Here is a 13,436-nt window from a genome sequence, read left to right on the forward strand (position 1 = left end):
AAGTGTTTAAACTCAGAAGTGTATTCCTGGAACGACTCTGTACCAATTCTGGACGCGTGCGGTGTCGCATTGTCCTGCTGGAATTGCTCTAATTCGTCAGAATTCACAATGGATATGAATGGATGCAGGTGATCAGACCGGATGCTTACCTACGTGTCACCTATCAGAAGCGTATCTAGGTGTATCAGGGGTCCCATATCACTCCAATTGCAGGGTCCATGGATTCATGAGGTTGTCTCCATACCCGTACACGATACAATTTGAAACGAGACTCGACTGACAAGGCAACATGTTTCCAGTCATCAACAGTCCAATGTCGGTGTTGAAGGGCCCCGGCAAGGCGTAAAGTTTTGAAGTTTTGTGTCGTGCAGTCATCAAGGCTACACGAGTGGGCCTTCGGCTCCGAAAACCCATATCGATGATGTTTCATTGAATGGTTCGCACGCTGATACTTGTTGATGGCCCAGCGCTGAAATCTGCAGCAATTTGCGGAAGGGTTGCACTTGTGTCACGTTGAACGATTCTCTTCAGTTGTTGTTGGTCCCGTTCTTGCAGGATCTTTTTTCGGCCACAGCAACGTCGGAGATTTGACACTTTACCGGATTCCTTGTATTCACGGTACTCTCTTGAAATGGTCGTACGGGAAAGTTCCCACTTCATCGCTAGCACAGAGATGATGTGTCCCATCGCTCGTGCGCCGATTACAACACTACGTTCATACCCACTTAAATGTTGATAACCTGCCGTTGTAGCAGCAGTAACCGATCTAGCAACTGCGCTAGACACTTACTGTCTTATATAGGCGTTGCCGACCGCAGCGTCGTATTCTACCTGTTTACATATCACTGTATTTGAATAGCATGCCTGTACCAGTTTCTTTCGCGCTTCAGTGTATATAAGGCGGTTTTAAAATATGATGTACGATTTACATGACGGACCCAAGGAGTCTCACTGAACTATTTGGAAGCAGCTTAATTGAAAAATATATGGCACTGAAACTTTCTCAATGGTAGCCAACGCAGTTGTTCATAAGAAGAGCCACATCGAGCGACCGATTGCCAGTGATCTCGCCAGCAATCGGTCTCTTGCATCGACCCCGACGCAGACGAGCGCTTAGCAAAGCAGTTTCAACTGGTATTTCGAACACCACAGTGTCGTGAAATTGTGCTAATGAAAACGGACTGCTTCGTTTAATAAGTGGCGGTAGTTCTTATGTCAACTAATGGTTGCAAAAAAATCAATTTAAAAAATGAGAGTTGAAATTTATTCAACTTATTTATTTGTAATGTCTGCTACCAGTCACTTTTTTATTTTTTGTTTTTAATGTTTAATTTAACATAACATAACGCGTTTCGAACATGTTCTGTTAATCTTCGGGCGTTTTTACATACATACAGAGAAATGTTACTTAAAAATAAACCGTCTTAAACTAAACTAGAATAACCTAAGACTCTTTGCCATTGTTTGTTACTGTAGAGGCTGGTGTGGCATTTGGAGGGGAGGAGGGGAGCAATGGATGGCCTGAAATAGATGTCAGTGATGTCTTCTGCAATTTTCTTTTCCTTGTGGTTGATTTTGTGTCATATTATGTACCATACTATGTATCATACATAGTCAAAGTACGTAAAAGAAAGGATGACATCAAAGAGGAAGTGTAAATAGCTAAACATTGGAATGCTATTAATATTCAAAAACGACTCTGAGCACTATGGGACTCAACTTCTTTGGTCATCAGTCCCCTAGAACTTAGAACTACTTAAACCTAACTAACCTAAGGACATCACACACATCCATGCCCGAGGCAGGATTCGAACCTGCGACCGTAGCGGTTGCGGGGTTCCAGACTGTAGCGCCTAGAACCGCTCGGCCACTCTGGCCGGCGCTATTAATATTATTGCTTCGCCAAAAGCAAGAGGTATTTTTAAGGCCAGAGATAGGAGTTGTGATGTGGAATATGCTGCCACACTGCTAGACACGAACTCACGTTTCAAAACATCAGTCTGCACATCTAACTAGGTCAAAGAGCTCTATGATCCAAAATTTTCATTTGCTGGAGCCAAAACCGAGACAGTTATTGTTACCTTTATTCCGCTATTGATATTTGATGTGTTGCGTGTCTTGGAAAGCATTAATTACGTAAATGCAACAATGGACAGCTCATACAGAAGTGCAGTGCAACTTTTTCCGATTGTTGTAATGCTTTTCTGTCGGAAGGAGGGAATACAAGTTAAACTTTTAAATTTCAATGACGTGTCAGGCAAAACTCTTCAAACTTTGCTCAGTGTTTTGCAGAATGTTAAAAAATATATACTTGAAGAAAAGTTGGTTTGTTATGCAGCTGATTATACTAGAAGTAAGTCTGGTGGTGTAAGGATAAGGGGAGATGAAAACGTGTACACAGAAGTTCAATCTGATTTTGATAGACCTATTTTAGGAAATATTTGTTCTGTCCAAATTGTAGACAGGCCATTTCAAAAAAGAATGTCATGTCCTGTGAAAAATACAGCTTGTCGCATACGTAGAAAATGTAACCAACAGAAGCCAGAAAGAATCAGTTTTCTACAAAGTACTCGGAGTAAGAAGGCAATGCCACAGGAAGGGCGGCGGCTTGGGCGTTGGCCGGCAATGTTATGTGGACTCATGATGTATCACGTGAGCGCATGTGGAGAAGCCGCAAGGAGTTAGGTGCAAATCATATATTGTCCCATACGAGCCCCAAATGGCGGTGGCCGAAAGCGCCAATGTGGAAGGGGCGACACAGCCTACCGCACAGATAAGAGGGGTGGGCGGCGTAGCCCGCAAGAGGGTTCAGTGCAGACAGCGGTGCAGGAGGGATGTCTGTGTAGGTCAGGCCCGGGGCCTGGATTGTACTACTCGCTCTTAACTCACGCTCATAACTAGCAGCATACCTCCCCCACGGGATTTTTCATTCAAGTCATTATCCAATTCTTGCTCAGATGCGCAATTAAAGATTGTACTTATTCCAGTCTTGTCTTTGCTTATTTCCCGGCCGAGTTCCATAATTCTATCAAACTTCCAGTTAGCCATCTCCACATTAGCTGACTGGACGGATGGGAGTCTCCAATACCATCGAGCGTTTAGACTGCTCGCTGGAGATTAAAACCTGAATAAATAAAATTTAATGTTTCAGTAAACTTTCTAGACTTGTAAGTAATTTTCAAAATATTTCCTGGGTCGGATTATAAAAGTATGGTAATATGTACTGGCTTGGACCAAAACGACAAAGAGAAACATGATAAGCCTACTCGTTCTGTTTTGAAGTTAAAAATTTTAATGATACGTCTAATGAGTCATAACACCAGTTGGTTCCTAGTACATTGTATAGATACTGTGAACGTCGCATAAATTCTTACTTCTACAGCACAAGTTTCAAAATGGTGTTCATCCCAAAATCTAAAAGTGTCAATATTTTAGATATGTCTTCCTTCTTAACATTAGTGACAACTTTGCCCTCAACTTCAGTTTTCGGAGTGCAGGTAGTTAGTGATACTTGAATAACACCGCTTAAATTCCTTGGTTCATTTTTCGTTTATTAATCTTTCGGTTTCACTATAAATTCTAATGTAAAGCCTCACTGCACGAGAGCATTGCGAAAGGGAACATACTGCACAACCACGCTAAATAAACAGACAAGTGAGTCGCAGCCAAGGAGTCAACTTTTCACGTATTGCATGAGATAAAATTGCTTGGGAACTATGAGTGATCATTGAGCGATAGCTGCGATCTACAGCCAGATCGCGCCATCTGGTGCCTGATATCTTCAATCGAAAGTGGAGTCTTAATGGTATTCGTGAGGGGCCCTAAAATGCAATTCACGAGCGATGGTGGATCGCGCAGGTCGAGAAACGGACGGGCATTGCATTGTTGCCGGTTCCAAGTGGTAGTTGCGGTAGGTCGTACACATGCTTGGCGCTTGATGGAAGCGTGTATCCTGCACATTATGCCTCCCACTTGTTAGTGTAGAATGTTTCGCTTAGCACCAGCCTTAGCCAAGGCAACTCACAACAAACGGAATAAAAATTCGCTAAATAACGCGCTACGGCCCCGTTCAATACTCGAATAATAATAATATATGATAACAATAATAATAATAATAATAATAGCTTTATTCAACATCGAATGGTATACTGCACATGTACAAAGAAACAGTAATGATTAAGTTATTTGTACAATACACAAGACACATTCTTCTGTATACGTCATTTACAACAAAATTACAATAAGATGTTTACTGATTTCTATTCACATAACTTCACAAAGCATTTGTTGTTCTTCATATAAGTATGGTGCTCTTCTAATGTGTAGAAAGGGTGTTTTACTAAAAATTTCTTAAGCTGATGTGGGTACGACATTCACAGTAGAGCGATTAGAACACTGCTGAACGCTCATTAGCTGTCAGTGAATGCGTGACGTAGGTGCGCTGAACAAGCCTAAACATGACTACCATCTCTCATAACTCCAGCAGTTGTAATCGTGTTAATAATGGAATTTGCGTCAAGGAATTTTAACTTAAGTTCGACACTTTAACATATCTGGAGCCTTATTTAAATGTTAGCACATATAGTGACTTATTCTTACACAAAAAACTAAAACAGTGAGCTAACTCTTACACTAGGAAGCACACGAGAAAGGTATGTAAGATTCATTTTCACTTGAATGGTGTTTGGCGTTCACGTTAAATGAACGCTGCTCCTCTGCTGAAATCGGAATGTGTGAAATCGACTGGTAGCAAAGTGTAGGTAAATCAGTGAACACGTTTCCATCTCGCTACAGTACATCACCCACATTTTCCAGTTTTCCACAAGTTGTTGTCTACAGATATCTAAATCAAACATTGTATCAAAATACACTATTTGCTGTACAGTACATAAAATAATTGGTTGGTTGGTTGGTTGTTTTGGGGAAGGAGACCAGACAGCGAGGTCATCGGTCTCATCGGATTAGGGAAGGACGGGGAAGGAAGTCGGCCGTGCCCTTTGAAAGGAACCATCCCGGCATTTGCCTGGAGCGATTTAGGAAAATCACGGAAAACCTAAATCAGGATGGCCGGACGCGGGATTGAACCGTCGTCCTCCCGAATGTGAGTCCAGTGTCTAACCACTGCGCCACCGCGCTCGGTCATAAAATAATTAGGCGTGTTAAAGCACTCATCTAATCCTTCGAAATAGCTTACTCTCACTCTTACGAAGCACTTCCGTTGCAGTGAAGGGCTAACATTCACGTGAATAATGACGACAACTGAAAACTGAGCAGTGTACAAAACTAGGACACTGATCGCAGCTTATTCGTGGTTAGTGAACATCCGGAAATCTGCTTGGATCGAATCTGTTTATACCTGTCTCTTTTCATTTTGATTTTGTGGAACAAGCCTACATGGCACGGAGAAAAAAAAAGAGCCATGGTGTCTTTTAGAAGCATTTTCCCTGTCAAACTTGTTAAAAACACAGAAGCCTGAAACTGCTTACCTCTAATATTTAAGTGAAGAGAAAGAGTGATTGTCCTGACTAAATCAGAAACTGGATCATCTGTTTTCCAGATGCCTTATTTAAATGGGCTAGCAAATCCGTTTCAGACCTTAACATGTAAACACGACAGTGAAAAATGATTTTAGTTTTTTAGAAGATGTGTCAGATGGAAACGTAATGACATACAATAGTTCACTGCATGTAGCAGTCACAAACAGTAGAATATAAATATCTATGGAGTGAGCATACGGATGCGCAGAACGAGAATTCTGACCACAACATCTACACCCAAGTCACGTGGTATTGGAATGGCACGTTGCAGCCTCATCTTGAATGTCATTATTTCGCACGTTGCAGACTCATCTTGAATGTCATTATTTCGCTAGTACACATAGATCACCTTCACAAATATTATGAAACTTCGTGTATGCAATGATAATTAGATCTAAACACTTACTTGCCGACAGGTGTTGTTGATATACATCAATTGGGACAGCTGAAAATGTGTGCACCGACCGGCACTCGAACCGGGGATCTCCTGCTTACATGGCAGACGCTCTATCCATCTGAGCTACCGAGGGCACAGAGGATAGTGCGACTGCAGGGACTTACCCCTTGCACGCCTTCCGCGAGACCCACATTCCAAACTGTCCACAACCTACATTCATAGTACTCCTAATAGATATTTGCCCATTTATTCATTACTTGCGCCAGACTAAGCTGATGAGTCTCGTAACAGTTCAGGCAAAGCGTGTGCATTTGCACAGAAGAAGGTCAGTGACTGGGTAACCTTTAACTAAATGAAGATGGTATCTGCTCCCTAAGGAACAGATACCATTGCTGACCGCGCAGCTTCCCTAGAATGAAATGATTATTAAATCGAAACCCTTGGCTGCCAACAGGTGTTGTTGATATACATCAGTTGGGACAGCTGGAAATGTGTGCCTCGACTGGGAGTCAAATGTGGGATCTCCTGCTTACATGTCAGATGCTCTATCCATCTGAGCCACCGAAGGCACAGAGGAAAGTGCAACTGCACGGAGTTATCCCTTGCACACCTCCCATGAGACCCACATTCCCAATTTTCCACTACCTACATTCATAGTATTACTAATAGTTATTTGGCCATTCACTAATTACTCGCGCCAGACTAAGCTGATCACCCATAAGATTTCTGGCAAAGCTTGGATAGTTGGGGTCTCGCAGGAGGCGTGCATGGGATATGTTCCTGCAGTCGCACTATCCTCTGTGACTTGGTGGCTCAGATGAATAGAGCGTCTGCCATGTATGCAGGAGATCCTGGGTTTGAGTCCCGGTCGGGGCACACATTTTCAGCTGTCCCAATTGATGTATATGAACAACACCTGTTGGCAGCTAAGGGTTTTGATTTAATTATCATTGCATTCTAGAGAAGCTGCACGGTCATCTATGGTATCTGTTCTTTCGGGAAAAGATACCTCCTTCACTTTGTGTAACAGTTTTGTACCTGGAACTGAAGTTCCCTTAAACACACAAAGATCGAGGTTATTGTGCTGTCTTGTGTCATAGCTCAGATTCCACTTCACTAACTTTATTCCAGTTACAGGGAACGATTTTATTTTGTTTCTACTACAGTCATTCAAACTGTCAAATCCCTGTTGAAACTGATTGTGTTGTGAAGAAGTCATTATACATGACCTGCCCCGATAGCTGACTGGTCAGCGTGATGGACTGCCGTCCTAAGGGGCCCGGGTTCGATTCCCGGCTGGATCGGGGATTTTCTCCACCCAGGGACTGGGTGTTGTGTTGTATTCATCATCATTTCATCCCCATTAGGTGCGCAGGTCGCCCAATGTGGCGTCAAATGTAATAAGACCTGCACCAAGGCGGCTGGACCTGCCCCGTAAGGGGCCTCCCGGCCAATGATGCCTAACGCTCATTTCCATTTCATTATATATGGAACCAGAGTGTCACAGAGGGAAACCAACACATTTGGAGCCATGAATTGTTACAGTAAATGACTTATGCCATCTGCTTATCCATCATTATTTGCAATTTTTATATTTATTCTTTGCCTTTTTTTTTTTTTTTTCAAACAAGTACACAATTATGTATAACATTCTTTTGTTTTCATCAGGAACATAGAGCCATACAAAATCAAAGATTGGGTTTAGGGCATTAATTAGTGTGAAATGTGTTAACTTGGTAAATTGTAGGGCACACAAGTCTTTTTAGGATAAATACAAGTAACAGTTACCTCTGCTTACAAACAATATCGTTAGTTTTGTTGTTATTAATTTGTAAATAATTTGCCTGGAACCAGTGCATTTACATCATGCGCAGCACCACTGCATCATCATCTTGTGTGATTAGAGTTGTAGCACCTGCGTACAGTACTGCCTGACAAGGCAAAAATGAGGGTAAGTCGTTTATGTAAGCAATGAACAAGAATTGACCTAGTACTCAGCCCTGTGAACACCTTTTGTAACAGGTAATGAGTTTGACCTTTGGCTGTTTATAGTTAACAACTGCTTTCTGTTGCTTAGGTATGACTCAATAAGGTGAAGAGCATCCTCCCCAGCTCCATAGTATTGGAACTTTTTATATAACTATATTATGACAAACAGTGTCAAAAACTTTTCTCAGATCTAAAAGAGTCACACAGGTTGTTTTCTTAGTCTCAAAAGAATCATATATTTTTGTGATGATAGTCTCAACTGCTTTGACAGTGGAAAGATTAGGTCTAAAACCACATTGTGAGGAGCTAAGTAGATTACTTTGCTCGAAATGCTGGTTCATCTGTTTGTGCATACAATCTTCTATAATTTTTGATATGATTGGTATGAGTGAGATGGGACAATAGTTATCAGGAGATGCTTTGACATGTATCTTATGAACAGGCATTACTTTAGCAATTTTTGAGCAATCTGGTAACATTCCATTGTGTAGCATTTCATTGATGATTTTGGTTCGTTTATTTGTTTATACTATTTATTTGATGATTTGAATGTCAATAGAACCCTTTTGTTTTCGAATTGCTAAGTTTGACAATTGCTTCGCTAACCTGTCTGCAGGATACACATGTCCAACAGAAGTTGTCATGTTGTTTACTATCTAGAGCTGGGAGCAAAACTGCAGCTTTATTCGCATCTTCAGTGAGATTTTTTTTTTTTAAAAAAAAGCTGTCTGGTTGAATTAAAATGTTGTTGTGTTTACTTTTGGAGCTTATCTCTGTTTTTATAACTTTCCATGCTGCTTTACACTTATTTGTCAAATTGAGTATATAATTGGCACTGGCTTTCCTCTTGGCTGCTCTAATTTCTGATCTATACACCCTTCTCACTGCTGTATAAGATTCCTTCTCAGCTTGATTATGTTGCAATCTGTCATAGTGCACCATCATTTCTCCCCCTAAGTTTGCACAGGAGAGGCGTGTACCAGTTTCTTAGTTGTTGAGGTTTGTTTCTCTAGTACTGCTTTGGGTCTTTTCTGTGACATTTGGGACAACATGAGTCAAGGGTTTCTACTAATAATTCTAATTGTTGAATAATTGGCAGACATGTCATTAGTGAGTACTGTATCCCAGTTTATGTAGTTAAGATTGGTTTTTAACTAAGTCAATTTATGTTCATCGACTGGCCTAATTACTCTTCCTAGTTCAGTTGAAGAACTGTCTGCTTTTTGTTAGGGTGCCTAAGCCACAGCCCTGCATGATGTGATATCCTGAGCTTTACAATACCAAATTCAGTTTTATTTGGTTGAAAGTAGCTTGTTACATTATCTAAGCAAGTGCTGAACCTGGTGAGTCTGTCATTTAGACTGTAGAAGTTTAATGATCTTAATATGTCTAATAGGTGCTTCACATTTTTGGTCATATACCCAATATCTATGTCAATATCACCAAACATCAGAACTCTGCAATTTTTATATTTTAAGAGCTAGATAATTATTTTTCTATGAATGATTCTCTATTATTACTAGGATAGTGTACACTCATGGTACACTTGACTTGGTATGATTATTGCTGAGATTTCAAAAGCTGCTTTTATATGTAGAAAACTCACATTTATCACGTCATATTCTACATTATTCGTTTCTTTGATGAAGATTGATACACCACCATGCCTCAAATTTGAACCACAGTAACATGTTGCTAATTAGTAACAATAAGGTACACTTAATTCAAGTTCACAATGAATTAACCAGTGTTCATTTACTAGCGAAACACCACAATTTAATTTTTCCAACCAGTATTCCATTTCTGTGAGTTTATTTTTTAGTGACTGAATATTAATGTCCAAGAAAAACACACTTGTGCATTGCTGTCTGGCTGTTTGGACACGCAAAATTCTTGACTATGGTCATCTGGCTGCCCCATGTAAAATGCGAAGGAAATAAAAATCATGTACGATGCTTAAAAAATAAAACACTCCAGGAATAAGACAACACGTTTTTCATACATTACATTATTAAACAAGCTAGTACATTAGTAATCCAACTGAAACTGAGCCCTCAGAAAATAGTTCTGACAGAAATGGTGACACTTTCAGTCAATTTTAATGGGTGAGGAATACATTAAAAAAGAATACTCGACCACATTTCTTGGCCTGACACTTCATGCGGAGTTAAACTGGTCTGATCATGTAAATGATATTTGCAAAAATCTATCTACTGCCAAATATGCCCTAAGAAAACTTACAACTTTTTGTAACATTACCACTCTAGGCAAATATATTTTGTACTATTTGAATCACATCTAAGCTATGTGACAGAGGTATGGAGATCCAGCAGTAAAGGTAATATGCAAAGTGCACTTATCCTACAAAAGAAGCCACTTAGAATTATGGGAAAGAAATGTGCCAGGGAGTCATGCAGAAATTTTTTTAAATAATTTAAAATACTAACTGTTCATAACCTGTATGTACTTAAGATAATCATTATGGTAGTAAACAGTAACAAAATACATAATAAAGAAATACATGATCACAACACTAGAGGTAGAGAGAGACACCACAACATCTCTCATAGAACAACACTTTATGATAAAAGCCCTCACTTTGCAGGTGTCATAATATCTCCAAATTGCCCATTGCAGAACTAAAAAAGAGATTACAATTGTGGCTCCTAAACAATCCTGTATATTCAATAGATGAGTTTCTAGATTTAGTACAATCATAAGATGGAAGACCATCTATCTAAAAATATATGAATCTCAGATCTTCGACTGTGTCACAAACTGTAAATATTTGAATCTCAGATCTGAAGACGATGTCACAAATTGTAAATTCCGTAATCCTAGTACTGCAATAGCATATTATTCTTATGTATACTCCATATATGCAACATTGTTTTCTCAACTAAATTTAGAAAAAAGTTGTGTAGATAATAATGCCAGCAATAATATGTTACTCTAGTAAGTAAGCCTCTGACTTATCCAGAAGACTGGAACAAACAAACTTCTTTTGTAATCTGTTGATACTGGATCAAAATAAATAAATAAATAAATAAATAAATAAATGACCATCAAATTCAATGATTATTTCCATACATAGACTGCAAACACTGCACCCAGTAATATACAAGAGCACAGATGCATCAGATGTATTAGATTTACTTGTCGGGAGACTGCAAGCATCAACAAAAGACATTAGCATTTAAAATACAACGCTTAAGGAGATTAGAATTAATCAGGTCACTAAAAAGTAGCAATTCTGCTGATTGTGATGATGCTTCTAGCAGGCTATTAAATTCTTGTGATGTCATATGATAACTATTAAGCTGTCTTTTTAATCAATGAATGACTTGGGCATATTTGCTGACAGACTTTAATATTGTGTGTTGAGACTCATGCATAAAACTAGAGATAAGTGAATCATTTCTAATTACAGACCCATTCATTCCTTCTACTCTTATCGAAAGTATTTAAGGAAGTGGCCTATAATAGTGAAGCGACTGCTACACATGCTGATTGATCTGGTCACATGCGTTAGATACATTCACGCCGTCTGGAGATGCAGGTTCAGTGCATGTTGAGTGACTGTGTGGTGACAAATGAATGGCGTCAAGCACTAAGTTCATGTCCGCCGTTTAGAGCACTGTGTTAATATTTATTACTTATTCCTTGGAGCTATAACTTAAGACTGGTTCTTAATAATACTGATTACAGGATGCAACCTCCTGCAGCATTGTGGCTGGCCATTCGCCTTCCACCATTTTGGTCACGTAATCCAGTTCTCTACTTTGCATAGGTCAAGACCAGCTTTTGTTATGCCAGGATTACAGCATTGATACTGAGGCAGCTAGATCAACAGTCCGCTTCTGAAGTTCAGGGTATAATCATGGCTCCACTGGTAGAAAACGCCTATAAAAGGCTAAAGATTGAGTTTATTGATAGAGTCGCAGATTCACAGGAAGACGGTGTCAGACAAGTACCGACACAGGAAGACACAGGCATCAGAAAACCTTCCCAGTACTTGCGTCACCTCTGCAGCCTCTGCAGTGCCTGACAATGACGTGAAGGTCATTCAGGTTGCAGACAAGGAATACCTTCCCCAAACATAAGCCACAGCAACTTTTACATGATATGGTCCACCACATAAAAATCGCCGAGGGCCACCTGTGTCTTGCCTGACAAGAAGATTGACTCCAGGACGCTATGCTGGTCTTCTGGGAACATAACATAACATGTTTAAATGACCGTTATTTACGTGCAAACGAATACACAAAAATAATTATCTCACTGTGATGCATGTGAAAAGCAGTATCGATATTGCAGAGTAATCTGTTTGAGAAAAATGAAACAATAGAAATAGATTTTCAGAATTATGTTACTCTGCTTCGAATCTTCGCATGGGAAAGACTTGGATGGTGACATCTGTATCTTTTCACGCATTTGTGGTAAATATATGCGGTTATTTATAACCAGACTACTTATTTCAGTAGCACTAGCATCCCTACATGTGAGAAAATTTAATTGTACATTTTTTCGTAGATTAATAATGTGCGGTACAGCATGAGTTGTAGTTTGTATTGTTGGCCACAATTTCCAAGACGGCAGATTCTTGTTTAAATTACTCCAATAATAAGTGATGTAACACAAAATGGAGAAGGGCTACAATTAATTTATTGAGTGAACATACTAAAGTAAAGTTAATTTCATTTATTTTTCAAAGGGTCGTGTCGATATTAAAACACTTTATATTTTATTTTATTTATTTATGCAGTGAATCTATACAGATTGTGGGATGTCATCTGCATGTTACACACACACACACACACACACACACACACAGGTCACATATATCTTCAAAATTTATTTCAATAGCACAATAAATTCATTATATTTGATCTTGCTTTAGCAGCAGTAGTAGTTTTTGCATATTCTTTTCTTATCTCTGTTGTACCTCACATGGCCTAAGAATTCTGCCACTGAATAGAAGCAGTGGTCTGATAAGAATGCCCACAGGGATTTGTGAAACAGATAAAATGAAGAAATAACTTTAATTTTATGTTGCAGACTATTGTACCTTTGTATTGCACTATTTGTACTGGAGGTTTTAAAGTCCTTACTGACTGAACATGTAGTTTGTCTTTTTGCCTGGTATTATGTTCATGTACACTACAGTTTATATTTATCTCTTTGATATTTTTCCTCACTTATTTACAATTTTCTAGAATATAAAAGCAGGGGAGAGAGTGGTTTGAAGACTTCTGAAAGAGGGGCCCACATGTGTCAGTCTGTTTTCCATGGTGAATTGCTTATATAGCTCTTTTTTGGGTCAGGAAGGTTACTGAGCTAGCAGCTGTGCTATCCCAGAATATGCCTCCATACTATAGAATATTGTGGAACTGGGCAAAATTTGCAATTCTAACAGTGTAAAAGCTTGCTTTTTGTGCAAGTAAGTGTAGGCTGTAGCATATTTTTTTTAAAAGTATTATATTCATTTTTGTTATATGTGTCTGCCATTTAAA

Source organism: Schistocerca serialis, chromosome 1 (assembly GCF_023864345.2).
Source record: "Schistocerca serialis cubense isolate TAMUIC-IGC-003099 chromosome 1, iqSchSeri2.2, whole genome shotgun sequence".
Classification (NCBI taxonomy): Eukaryota; Metazoa; Arthropoda; class Insecta; order Orthoptera; family Acrididae; genus Schistocerca; species Schistocerca serialis.